Consider the following 12,714-nt stretch of genomic DNA (forward strand, 5'->3'; position numbering starts at 1 on the left):
TGGTGCGCATTGTATGGGTGTGTGTTACATTACATTCACTAGTAGGAGTGAGAAAAACATCACGGGGTGTTGTGAATCGGAGGGTCTGAATTAGGATAGGCAGTGAGTGGCAATGTAGGATGGAGAAAGGCACCGCGGGGTGGTCTGCATGGGGAGGTCAGGGAACATGCAGTGGCAATGTAGGATAGGTTTCTGAAAAACATCACGGGGTGGTGCGCATTGTATGACTGTGTGTTACATTACATTCACTAGTAGGAGTGAGAAAAACATCACGGGGTGGTGCGCATTGTATGGGTGTGTGTTACATTACATTCACTAGTAGGAGTGACAAAAACATCACGGGGTCGTGTGAATTGGAGGGTCTGAATTAGGATAGGCAGTGAGTGGCAATGTAGGATGGAGAATAGCACCGCGGGGTCGTCAGCATGGGGAGGTCAGGGAATATGCAGTGGCAGTGTAGGATAGGTTTCTGAAAAATATCGCGGGGTGGTGCGTATTGTATGGGTGTGTGTTACATTACATTCACTAGTAGGAGTGAGAAAAACCACACGGTGTGGTGCACATTGTACGGGTGTGTGTTACATTACATTCACTATTAGAAGTGAGAAAAATATCACAGGGTAGTGTAAATCGGAGGGTCTGAATTAGGATAGGCAGTGAGTGGCAATGTAGGATGGAGAAAAGCACCGCGGGGTTTTCCCCATGGGGAGGTCAGGGAACATGCAGTGGCTATGTAGGATAGGTTTCTGAAATACATCGCGGGTTGGTGCGCATTGTATGGGGGTGTTACATTATATTCACTAGTAGGAGGGACAAAAACATCACGGGGTGGTGCGCATTGTATGGGTGTGTGTTACATTACATTCACTAGTAGGAGTGAGAAAAACATCACGGGGTGGTGTGAATCGGAGGGTCTGAATTAGGATAGCCAGTGAGTGGCAATGTAGGATGGAGAAAAGCACCGCGGGGTGGTCAGCATGGGGAGGTCAGGGAACATGCAGTGGCAATGTAGGATAGGTTTTTGAAAAACATCGCGGGGTGGTGCGCATTGTATGGGTGTGTGTTACATTACATTCACTAGTAGGAGTGAGAAAAACATCACGGGGTGGTGCGAATTGGAGGGCCTAAATTAGGATAGGCAGTGAGTGGCAATGTAGAATGGAGAAAAGCACCGCGGGGTGGTCAGCATGGGGAGGTCAGGGAACATGCAGTGGCAATGTAGGATAGGTTTCTGGAAAATATCGCGGGGTGGTGCGCATTGTATGGGTGTGTGTTACATTACATTCACTAGTAGGAGTGAGAAAAACATCACGGGGTGGTGCGCATTGTATGGGTGTGTGTTACATTACATTCACTAGTAGGAGTGAGAAAAACATCACAGGGTGGTGTGAATCGCAGGGTCTGAATTAGGATAGACAGTGAGTGGCAATGTTGCATGGAGAAAAGCACCGCGGGGCGGTCAGCATGGGGAGGTCAGGGAACGTGCTGTGGCAATGTAGGATAGGTTTCTGAAAAACATCGCTGGGTGGTGCGCATTGTATGGCTGGGTGTTACATTACATTCACTAGTAGGAGTGAGAAAAACATCACGGGGTGGTGCGCATTGTATGGGTGTGTGTTACATTACATTCACTAGTAGGAGTGACAAAAACATCACGGGGTGGTGTGAATCGGAGGGTCTGAATTAGGATAGGCAGTTAGTGGCAATGTAGGATGGAGAAAAGCACGGCGGGGTGGTCAGCATGGGGAGGTCAGGGAACATGCAGTGGCAATGTAGGATAGCTTTCTGAAAAATTTCGCGGGGTGGTTCGCATTGTATGGGTGTGTGTTACATTACATTCACTAGTAGAAGTGAGAAAAACATCATGGGGTGGTGTGATTCGGAGGGTCTGAATTAGGATAGGCAGTGAGTGGCAATGTAGGATAGAGAAAAGCACCGCGGGGTCGTCAGCATGGGGAGGTCAGGGAACATGCAGTGGCAGTGTAGGATAGGTTTCTGAAAAACATAGCGGGGTGGTGCGCATTGTATGGGTGTGTGTTACATTACATTCACTAGTAGGAGTGAGAAAAACCACACGGGGTGGTGCACATTGTACGGGTGTGTGTTACATTACATTCACTAGTAGAAGTGAGAAAAATATCACGGGGTGGTGTAAATCGGAGGGTCTGAATTAGGATAGGCAGTGAGTGGCAATGTAGGATGGAGAAAAGCACCGCGGGGTTTTCAGCATGGGGAGGTCAGGGAACATGCAGTGGCAATGTAGGATAGGTTTCTGAAATACATCGCGGGGTGGTGCGCATTGTATGGGGGTGTTACATTACATTCACTAGTAGAAGTGAGAAAAACATCACGGGGTGGTGTGAATCGGATGGTCTGAATTAGGATAGGCGGTGAGTGGCAATATAGGATGGAGAAAAGCACCGCGGGGTGGTCAGCATGGGGAGGTCAGGGAACATGCTGTGGCAATGTAGGATAGGTTTCTGAAAAACATCGCGGGGTGGTGCGCATTGTATGGGTGTGTGTTACATTACATTCACTAGTAGGAGTGAGAAAAACATCACGGGGTGGTGTGAATTGGAGGGCCTAAATTAGGATAGGCAGTGAGTGGCAATGTAGAATGGAGAAAAGCACCGCGGGGTGGTCAGCATGGGGAGGTCAGGGAACATGCAATGGCAATGTAGGATAGGTTTCTAAAAAACATCGCGGGGTGGTGCGCATTGTATGGGTGTGTGTTACATTGCATTCACTAATAGGAGTGAGAAAAACATCACGGGGTGGTGCGCATTGTATGGGTGGGTGTTACATTACATTCACTAGTAGGAGTGAGAAAAACATCACGGGGTTCTGTGAATCGGAGGGTCTGAATTAGGATAGGCAGTGAGTGGCAATGTAGGATGGAGACAAGCACCGCGGGGTGGTCAGCATGGGGAGGTCAGGGAACATGCAGTGGCAATGTAGGGTAGGTTTCTGAAAAACATCGAGGGGTGGTGTGCTTTGTATGGGTGTGTGTTACATTACATTCACTAGTAGGAGTGAGAAAAACATCACGGGGTGGTGCGCATTGTATGGGTGTGTGTTACATTACATTCACTATTAGGAGTGAGAAAACCATCATGGGGTCGTGTGAATCGGAGGTTCTGAATTAGGATAGGCAGTGAGTGGCAATGTAGGATGGAGAAAATCACCGCGGGATGGTCAGCATGGGGAGGTCAGGGAACATGCAGTGGCAATGTAGGATAGGTTTCTGAGAAACATCGCGGGGTGGTGCGCATTGTATGGGTGTGTGTTACATTACATTCACTAGTAGGAGTGAGAAAAACATCACGAGGTGGTGCGCATTGTATGGGTGTGTGTTACATTACATTCACTACTAGGAGTGAGAAAAACATCACAGGGTGGTGTGAATGGGAGGTTCTGAATTAGGATAGGCAGCGAGTGGCAATGTAGGATGGAGAAAAGCACCGCGGGGTGGTCAGCATAGGGAGGTCAGGGAACATGCAGTGGCAATGTAGGATAGGTTTCTGAAAAACATCGCAGGGTGGTGCGCATTGTATGGGTGTGTGTTACATTACATTCACTAGTAGGAGTGAGAAAATAGCACGGGGTGGTGCGCATTGTATGGGTGTGTGTTACATTACATTCACTAGTAGGAGTGAGAAAAACATCACGGGGTGGTGTGAATCGGAGGGTCTGAATTAGGATAGGCAGTGAGTGGCAATGTAGGATGGAGAAAGGCACCGCGGGGTGGTCAGCATGGGGAGGTCAGGGAACATGCAGTGGCAATGTAGGATAGGTTGCTGAAAAACATCGCGGGGTGGTGCGCATTGTATGGCTGTGTGTTATATTACATTCACTAGTAGGAGTGAGAAAAACATCACGGGGTGGTGCGCATTGTATGGGTGTGTGTTACATTACATTCACTATTAGGAGTGACAAAAACATCACGGGGTCGTGTGAATCGGAGGGTCTGAATTAGGATAGGCAGTGAGTGGCAATGTAGAATGGAGAAAAGCACGGCGGGGTGGTCAGCATGGGGAGGTCAGGGAACATGCTGTGGCAATGTAGGATAGCTTTCTGAAAAACTTCGCGGGGTGGTGCGCATTGTATGGGTGTGTGTCACATTACATTCACTAGTAGGAGTGAGAAAAACATGGGGTGGTGTGAATCGGAGTGTCTGAATTAGGATAGGCAGTGAGTGGCAATGTAGGATAGAGAAAAGCACCGCGGGGTCGTCAGCATGGGGAGGTCAGGGAATATGCAGTGGCAGTGTAGGATAGGTTTCTGAAAAACATCGCGGGGTGGTGCGCATTGTATGGGTGTGTGTTACATTACATTCACTAGTAGGAGTGAGAAAAACCACACGGGGTGGTGCACATTGTAAGGGTGTGTGTTACATTACATTCACTAGTAGAAGTGAGAAAAATATCACGGGGTGGTGTGAATCAGAGGGTCTGAATTAGGATAGGCAGTGAGTGGCAATGTAGGATGGAGAAAAGCACCGCGGGGTTTTCAGCATGGGGAGGTCAGGGAACATGCAGTGGCAATGTAGGATAGGTTTCTGAAATACATCGCGGGGTGGTGCGCATTGTATGGGGGTGTTACATTACATTCACTAGTAGGAGGGAGAAAAACATCACGGGGTGGTGCGCATTGTATGGGTGTGTGTTACATTACATTCACTAGTAGGAGTGAGAAAAACATCACGGGATGGTGTGAATCGGAGGGTCTGAATTAGGATAGGCAGTGAGTGGCAATGTAGGATGGAGAAAAGCACCGCGGGGTGGTCAGCATGGGGAGGTCAGGGAACATGCAGTGGCAATGTAGGGTAGGTTTCTGAAAAACAACGCGGGATGGTGCGCATTGTATGGGTGTGTGTTACATTACATTCACTAGTAGGAGTGAGAAAAACATCACGGGGTGGTGTGAATTGGAGGGCCTAAATTAGGATAGGCAGTGAGTGGCAATGTAGAATGGAGAAAAGCACCGCGGGGTGGTCAGCATGGGGAGGTCAGGGAACATGCAGTGGCAATGTAGGATAGGTTTCTAAAAAACATCGCGGGGTGGTGCACATTGTATGGGTGTGTGTTACATTGCATTCACTAGTAGGAGTGAGAAAAACATCACGGGGTGGTGCGCATTGTATGGGTGGGTGTTACATTACATTCACTAGTAGGAGTGAGAAAAACATCACGGTGTGGTGTGAATCGGAGGGTCTGAATTAGGATAGGCAGTCAGTGGCAATGTAGGATGGAGACAAGCACCGCGGGGTGGTCAGCATGGGGAGGTCAGGGAACATGCAGTGGCAATGTAGGATAGGTTTCTGAAAAACATCGCGGGGTGGTGTGCATTGTATGGGTGTGTGTTACATTATATTCACTAGTAGGAGTGAGAAAAACATCACGGGGTGGTGCGCATTGTATGGGTGTGTGTTACATTACATTCACTAGTAGGAGTGAGAAAAACATCACGGGGTCGTGTGAATCGGAGGTTCTGAATTAGGATAGGCAGTGAGTGGCAATGTAGGATGGAGAAAAGCACCGCGGGATGGTCAGCATGGGGAGGTCAGGGAACATGCAGTGGCAATGTAGGATAGGTTTCTGAGAAACATCGCGGGGTGGTGCGCATTGTATGTGTGTGTGTTACATTACATTCACTAGTAGGAGTGAGAAAAACATCACGAGGTGGTGCGCATTGTATGGGTGTGTGTTACATTACATTCACTACTAGGAGTGAGAAAAACATCACGGGGTGGTGTGAATTGGAGGGCCTAAATTAGGATAGGCAGTGAGTGGCAATGTAGAATGGAGAAAAGCACCGCGGGGTGGTCAGCATGGGGAGGTCAGGGAACATGCAGTGGCAATGTAGGATAGGTTTCTAAAAAACATCGCGGGGTGGTGCACATTGTATGGGTGTGTGTTACATTGCATTCACTAGTAGGAGTGAGAAAAACATCACGGGGTGGTGCGCATTGTATGGGTGGGTGTTACATTACATTCACTAGTAGGAGTGAGAAAAACATCACGGTGTGGTGTGAATCGGAGGGTCTGAATTAGGATAGGCAGTCAGTGGCAATGTAGGATGGAGACAAGCACCGCGGGGTGGTCAGCATGGGGAGGTCAGGGAACATGCAGTGGCAATGTAGGATAGGTTTCTGAAAAACGTCGCGGGGTGGTGCGCATTGTATGGGTGTGTGTTACATTACATTCACTAGTAGGAGTGAGAAAAACAGCACGGGGTGGTGCGCATTGTATGGGTGTGTGTTACATTACATTCACCAGTAGGAGTGAGAAAAACATCACGGGGTGGTGTGAATCGGAGGGTCTGAATTACGATAGGCAGTGAGTGGCAAGGTAGGATGGAGAAAAGCACCACGGGGTGGTCAGCATGGGGAGGTCAGGGAACATGCAGTGGCAATGTAGGATATGTTTCTGAAAAACATCGCGGGGTGGTGCGCATTGTATGGGTGTGTGTTACATTACATTCACTAGTAGGAGTGAGAAAAACATCACGGGGTGGTGTGAATTGGAGGGCCTAAATTAGGATAGGCAGTGAGTGGCAATGTAGAATGGAGAAAAGCACCGCGGGGTGGTCAGCATGGGGAGGTCAGTTAACATGCAGTGGCAATATAGGATAGGTTTCTAAAAAGCATCACGGGGTGGTGCGCATTGTATGGGTGTGTGTTACATTACATTCACTAGTAGGAGTGAGAAAAACATCACGGGGTGGTGCGCATTGTATGGGTGGGTGTTACATTACATTCACTAGTAGGAGTGAGAAAAACATCACGGGCTGGTGTGAATCGGAGGGTCTGAATTAGGATAGGCAGTGAGTGGCAATGTAGGATGGAGAAAAGCACCGCGGGGTGGTCAGCATGGGGAGGTCAGGGAACATGCAGTGGCAATGTAGGATAGGTTTCTGAAAAACATCGCGGGGTGGTGCGCATTGTATGGGTGTGTGTTACATTACATTCACTAGTAGGAGTGAGAAAAACATCACGGGGTGGTGCGCATTGTATGGGTGTGTGTTACATTACATTCACTAGTAGGAGTGAGAAAACCATCACGGGGTCGTGTGAATCGGAGGATCTGAATTAGGATAGGCAGTGAGTGGCAATGTAGGATGGAGAAAAGCACCGCGGGGTGGTCAGCATGGGGAGGTCAGGGAACATGCAGTGGCAATGTAGGATAGGATTCTGAGAAACATCGCGGGGTGGTGCGCATTGTATGGGTGTGTGTTACATTACATTCACTAGTAGGAGTGAGAAAAACATCACGAGGTGGTGCGCATTGCATGGGTGTGTGTTACATTACATTCACTACTAGGAGTGAGAAAAACATCACGGGGTGGTGTGAATGGGAGGTTCTGAATTAGGAAAGGCAGTGAGTGGCAATGTAGGATGGAGAAAAGCACCGCGGGGTGGTCAGCATAGGGAGGTCAGGGAACATGCAGTGGCAATGTAGGATAGGTTTCTGAAAAACATCGCAGGGTGGTGCGCATTGTATGGGTGTGTGTTACATTACATTCACTAGTAGGAGTGAGAAAAACAGCACGGGGTGGTGCGCATTGTATGGGTGTGTGTTACATTACATTCACTAGTAGGAGTGAGAAAAACATCACGGGGTGGTGTGAATCGGAGGGTCTGAATTAGGATAGGCAGTGAGTGGCAATGTAGGATGGAGAAATGCACCGCGGGGTGGTCAGCATGGGGAGGTCAGGGAACATGCAGTGGCAATGTAGGATAAGTTTCTGAAAAACATCACGGGGTGGTGCGCATTGTATGGCTGTGTGTTACATTACATTCACTAGTAGGAGTGAGAAAAACATCACGGGGTGGTGCGCATTGTATGGGTGTGTGTTACATTACATTCACTAGTAGGAGTGACAAAAACATCACGGGGTCGTGTGAATCGGAGGGTCTGTATTAGGATAGGCAGTGATTGGCAATGTAGGATGGAGAAAAGCACGGCGGGGTGGTCAGCATGGGGAGGTCATGGAACATGCTGTGGCAATGTAGGATAGCTTTCTGAAAAACTTCGCGGGGTGGTGCGCATTGTATGGGTGTGTGTCACATTACATTCACTAGTAGGAGTGAGAAAAACATGGGGTGGTGTGAATCGGAGTGTCTGAATTAGGATAGGCAGTGAGTGGCAATGTAGGATAGAGAAAAGCACCGCGGGGTCGTCAGCATGGTGAGGTCAGGGAATATGCAGTGGCAGTGTAGGATAGGTTTCTGAAAAACATCGCGGGGTGGTGCGCATTGTATGGGTGTGTGTTACATTACATTCACTAGTAGGAGTGAGAAAAACCACACGGGGTGGTGCACATTGTACGGGTGTGTGTTACATTACATTCACTAGTAGAAGTGAGAAAAATATCACGGGTGGTGTAAATCGGAGGGTCTGAATTAGGATAGGCAGTGAGTGGCAATATAGGATGGAGAAAAGCCCCGCGGGGTGGTCAGCATGTGGAGGTCAGGGAACATGCAGTGGCAATGTAGGATAGTTTTCTCAAAAACATCGCGGGGTGGTGCGCATTTTATGGGTGTGTGTTACATTGCATTCACTAGTAGGAGTGAGAAAAACATCACGGGGTGGTGCGCATTGTATGCGTGGGTGTTACATTACATTCACTAGTAGGAGTGAGAAAAACATCACGGGGTGGTGTGAATCGGAGGGTCTGAATTAGGATAGGCAGTGAGTGGCAATGTAGGATGGAGACAAGCACCGCGGGGTGGTCAGCATGGATAGGTCAGGGAACAAGCAGTGGCAATGTAGGATAGGTTTCTGAAAAACATCGCAGGGTGGTGCGCATTGTATGGGTGTGTGTTACATTACATTCACTAGTAGGAGTGAGAAAAACAGCACAGGGTGGTGCGCATTGTATGGGTGTGTGTTACATTACATTCACTAGTAGGAGTGAGAAAAACATCACGGGGTGGTGTGCATTGTATGGGTGTGTGTTACATTACATTCACTAGTAGGAGTGAGAAAACCATCACGGGGTCGTGTGAATCGGAGGTTGTGAATAAAGGATAGGCAGTGAGTGGCAATGTAGGATGGAGAAAAGCACCGTGGGATGGTCAGCATGGGGAGGTCAGGGAACATGCAGTGGCAATGTAGGATAGGTTTCTGAGAAACATCGCAGGGTGGTGCGCATTGTATGGGTGTGTGTTACATTACATTCACTAGTAGGAGTGAGAAAAACATCACGAGGTGGTGCGCATTGCATGGGTGTGTGTTACATTACATTCACTACTAGGAGTGAGAAAAACATCACGGGGTGGTGTGAATGGGAGGTTCTGAATTAGGATAGGCAGTGAGTGGCAATGTAGGATGGAGAAAAGCACCGCGGGGTGGTCAGCATAGGGAGGTCAGGGAACATGCAGTGGCAATGTAGGATAGGTTTCTGAAAAACATCGCAGGGTGGTGCGCATTGTATGGGTGTGTGTTACATTACATTCACTAGTAGGAGTGAGAAAAACAGCACAGGGTGGTGCGCATTGTATGGGTGTGTGTTACATTACATTCACTAGTAGGAGTGAGAAAAACATCACGGGGTGTTGTGAATCGGAGGGTCTGAATTAGGATAGGCAGTGAGTGGCAATGTAGGATGGAGAAAGGCACCGCGGGGTGGTCAGCATGGGGAGGTCAGGGAACATGCAGTGGCAATGTAGGATAGGTTTCTGAAAAACATCACGGGGTGGTGCGCATTGTATGACTGTGTGTTACATTACATTCACTAGTAGGAGTGAGAAAAACATCACGGGGTGGTGCGCATTGTATGGGTGTGTGTTACATTACATTCACTAGTAGGAGTGACAAAAACATCACGGGGTCGTGTGAATCGGAGGGTCTGAATTAGGATAGGCAGTGAGTGGCAATGTAGGATGGAGAATAGCACCGCGGGGTCGTCAGCATGGGGAGGTCAGGGAATATGCAGTGGCAGTGTAGGATAGGTTTCTGAAAAACATCGCGGGGTGGTGCGTATTGTATGGGTGTGTGTTACATTACATTCACTAGTAGGAGTGAGAAAAACCACACGGGGTGGTGCACCTTGTACGGGTGTGTGTTACATTACATTCACTATTAGAAGTGAGAAAAATATCACAGGGTAGTGTAAATCGGAGGGTCTGAATTAGGATAGGCAGTGAGTGGCAATGTAGGATGGAGAAAAGCACCGCGGGGTTTTCCCCATGGGGAGGTCAGGGAACATGCAGTGGCTATGTAGGATAGGTTTCTGAAATACATCGCGGGTTGGTGCGCATTGTATGGGGGTGTTACATTATATTCACTAGTAGGAGGGACAAAAACATCACGGGGTGGTGCGCATTGTATGGGTGTGTGTTACATTACATTCACTAGTAGGAGTGAGAAAAACATCACGGGGTGGTGTGAATCGGAGGGTCTGAATTAGGATAGCCAGTGAGTGGCAATGTAGGATGGAGAAAAGCACCGCGGGGTGGTCAGCATGGGGAGGTCAGGGAACATGCAGTGGCAATGTAGGATAGGTTTCTGAAAAACATCGCGGGGTGGTGCGCATTGTATGGGTGTGTGTTACATTACATTCACTAGTAGGAGTGAGAAAAACATCACGGGGTGGTGTGAATTGGAGGGCCTAAATTAGGATAGGCAGTGAGTGGCAATGTAGAATGGAGAAAAGCACCGCGGGGTGGTCAGCATGGGGAGGTCAGGGAACATGCAGTGGCAATGTAGGATAGGTTTCTGGAAAATATCGCGGGGTGGTGCGCATTGTATGGGTGTGTGTTACATTACATTCACTAGTAGGAGTGAGAAAAACATCACGGGGTGGTGCGCATTGTATGGGTGTGTGTTACATTACATTCACTAGTAGGAGTGAGAAAAACATCACAGGGTGGTGTGAATCGCAGGGTCTGAATTAGGATAGACAGTGAGTGGCAATGTAGCATGGAGAAAAGCACCGCGGGGCGGTCAGCATGGGGAGGTCAGGGAACGTGCTGTGGCAATGTAGGATAGGTTTCTGAAAAACATCGCTGGGTGGTGCGCATTGTATGGCTGGGTGTTACATTACATTCACTAGTAGGAGTGAGAAAAACATCACGGGGTGGTGCGCATTGTATGGGTGTGTGTTACATTACATTCACTAGTAGGAGTGACAAAAACATCACGGGGTGGTGTGAATCGGAGGGTCTGAATTAGGATAGGCAGTTAGTGGCAATGTAGGATGGAGAAAAGCACGGCGGGGTGGTCAGCATGGGGAGGTCAGGAAACATGCAGTGGCAATGTAGGATAGCTTTCTGAAAAATTTCGCGGGGTGGTTCGCATTGTATGGGTGTGTGTTACATTACATTCACTAGTAGAAGTGAGAAAAACATCATGGGGTGGTGTGATTCGGAGGGTCTGAATTAGGATAGGCAGTGAGTGGCAATGTAGGATAGAGAAAAGCACCGCGGGGTCGTCAGCATGGGGAGGTCAGGGAACATGCAGTGGCAGTGTAGGATAGGTTTCTGAAAAACATAGCGGGGTGGTGCGCATTGTATGGGTGTGTGTTACATTACATTCACTAGTAGGAATGAGAAAAACCACACGGGGTGGTGCACATTGTACGGGTGTGTGTTACATTACATTCACTAGTAGAAGTGAGAAAAATATCACGGGGTGGTGTAAATCGGAGGGTCTGAATTAGGATAGGCAGTGAGTGGCAATGTAGGATGGAGAAAAGCACCGCGGGGTTTTCAGCATGGGGAGGTCAGGGAACATGCAGTGGCAATGTAGGATAGGTTTCTGAAATACATCGCGGGGTGGTGCGCATTGTATGGGGGTGTTACATTACATTCACTAGTAGAAGTGAGAAAAACATCACGGGGTGGTGTGAATCGGATGGTCTGAATTAGGATAGGCAGTGAGTGGCAATATAGGATGGAGAAAAGCACCGCGGGGTGGTCAGCATGGGGAGGTCAGGGAACATGCTGTGGCAATGTAGGATAGGTTTCTGAAAAACATCGCGGGGTGGTGCGCATTGTATGGGTGTGTGTTACATTACATTCACTAGTAGGAGTGAGAAAAACATCACGGGGTGGTGTGAATTGGAGGGCCTAAATTAGGATAGGCAGTGAGTGGCAATGTAGAATGGAGAAAAGCACCGCGGGGTGGTCAGCATGGGGAGGTCAGGGAACATGCAATGGCAATGTAGGATAGGTTTCTAAAAAACATCGCGGGGTGGTGCGCATTGTATGGGTGTGTGTTACATTGCATTCACTAATAGGAGTGAGAAAAACATCACGGGGTGGTGCGCATTGTATGGGTGGGTGTTACATTACATTCACTAGTAGGAGTGAGAAAAACATCACGGGGTGGTGTGAATCGGAGGGTCTGAATTAGGATAGGCAGTGAGTGGCAATGTAGGATGGAGACAAGCACCGCGGGGTGCTCAGCATGGGGAGGTCAGGGAACATGCAGTGGCAATGTAGGGTAGGTTTCTGAAAAACATCGCAGGGTGGTGCGCATTGTATGGGTGTGTGTTACATTACATTCACTAGTAGGAGTGAGAAAATAGCACGGGGTGGTGCGCATTGTATGGGTGTGTGTTACATTACATTCACTAGTAGGAGTGAGAAAATAGCACGGGGTGGTGCGCATTGTATGGGTGTGTGTTACATTACATTCACTAGTAGGAGTGAGAAAAACATCACGGGGTGGTGTGAATCGGAGGGTCTGAATTAGGATAGGCAGTGAG

Source organism: Cavia porcellus, unplaced genomic scaffold (assembly GCF_034190915.1).
Source record: "Cavia porcellus strain 051 isolate PalLab524CR breed Dunkin Hartley unplaced genomic scaffold, mCavPor4.1 scaffold_31, whole genome shotgun sequence".
Classification (NCBI taxonomy): Eukaryota; Metazoa; Chordata; class Mammalia; order Rodentia; family Caviidae; genus Cavia; species Cavia porcellus.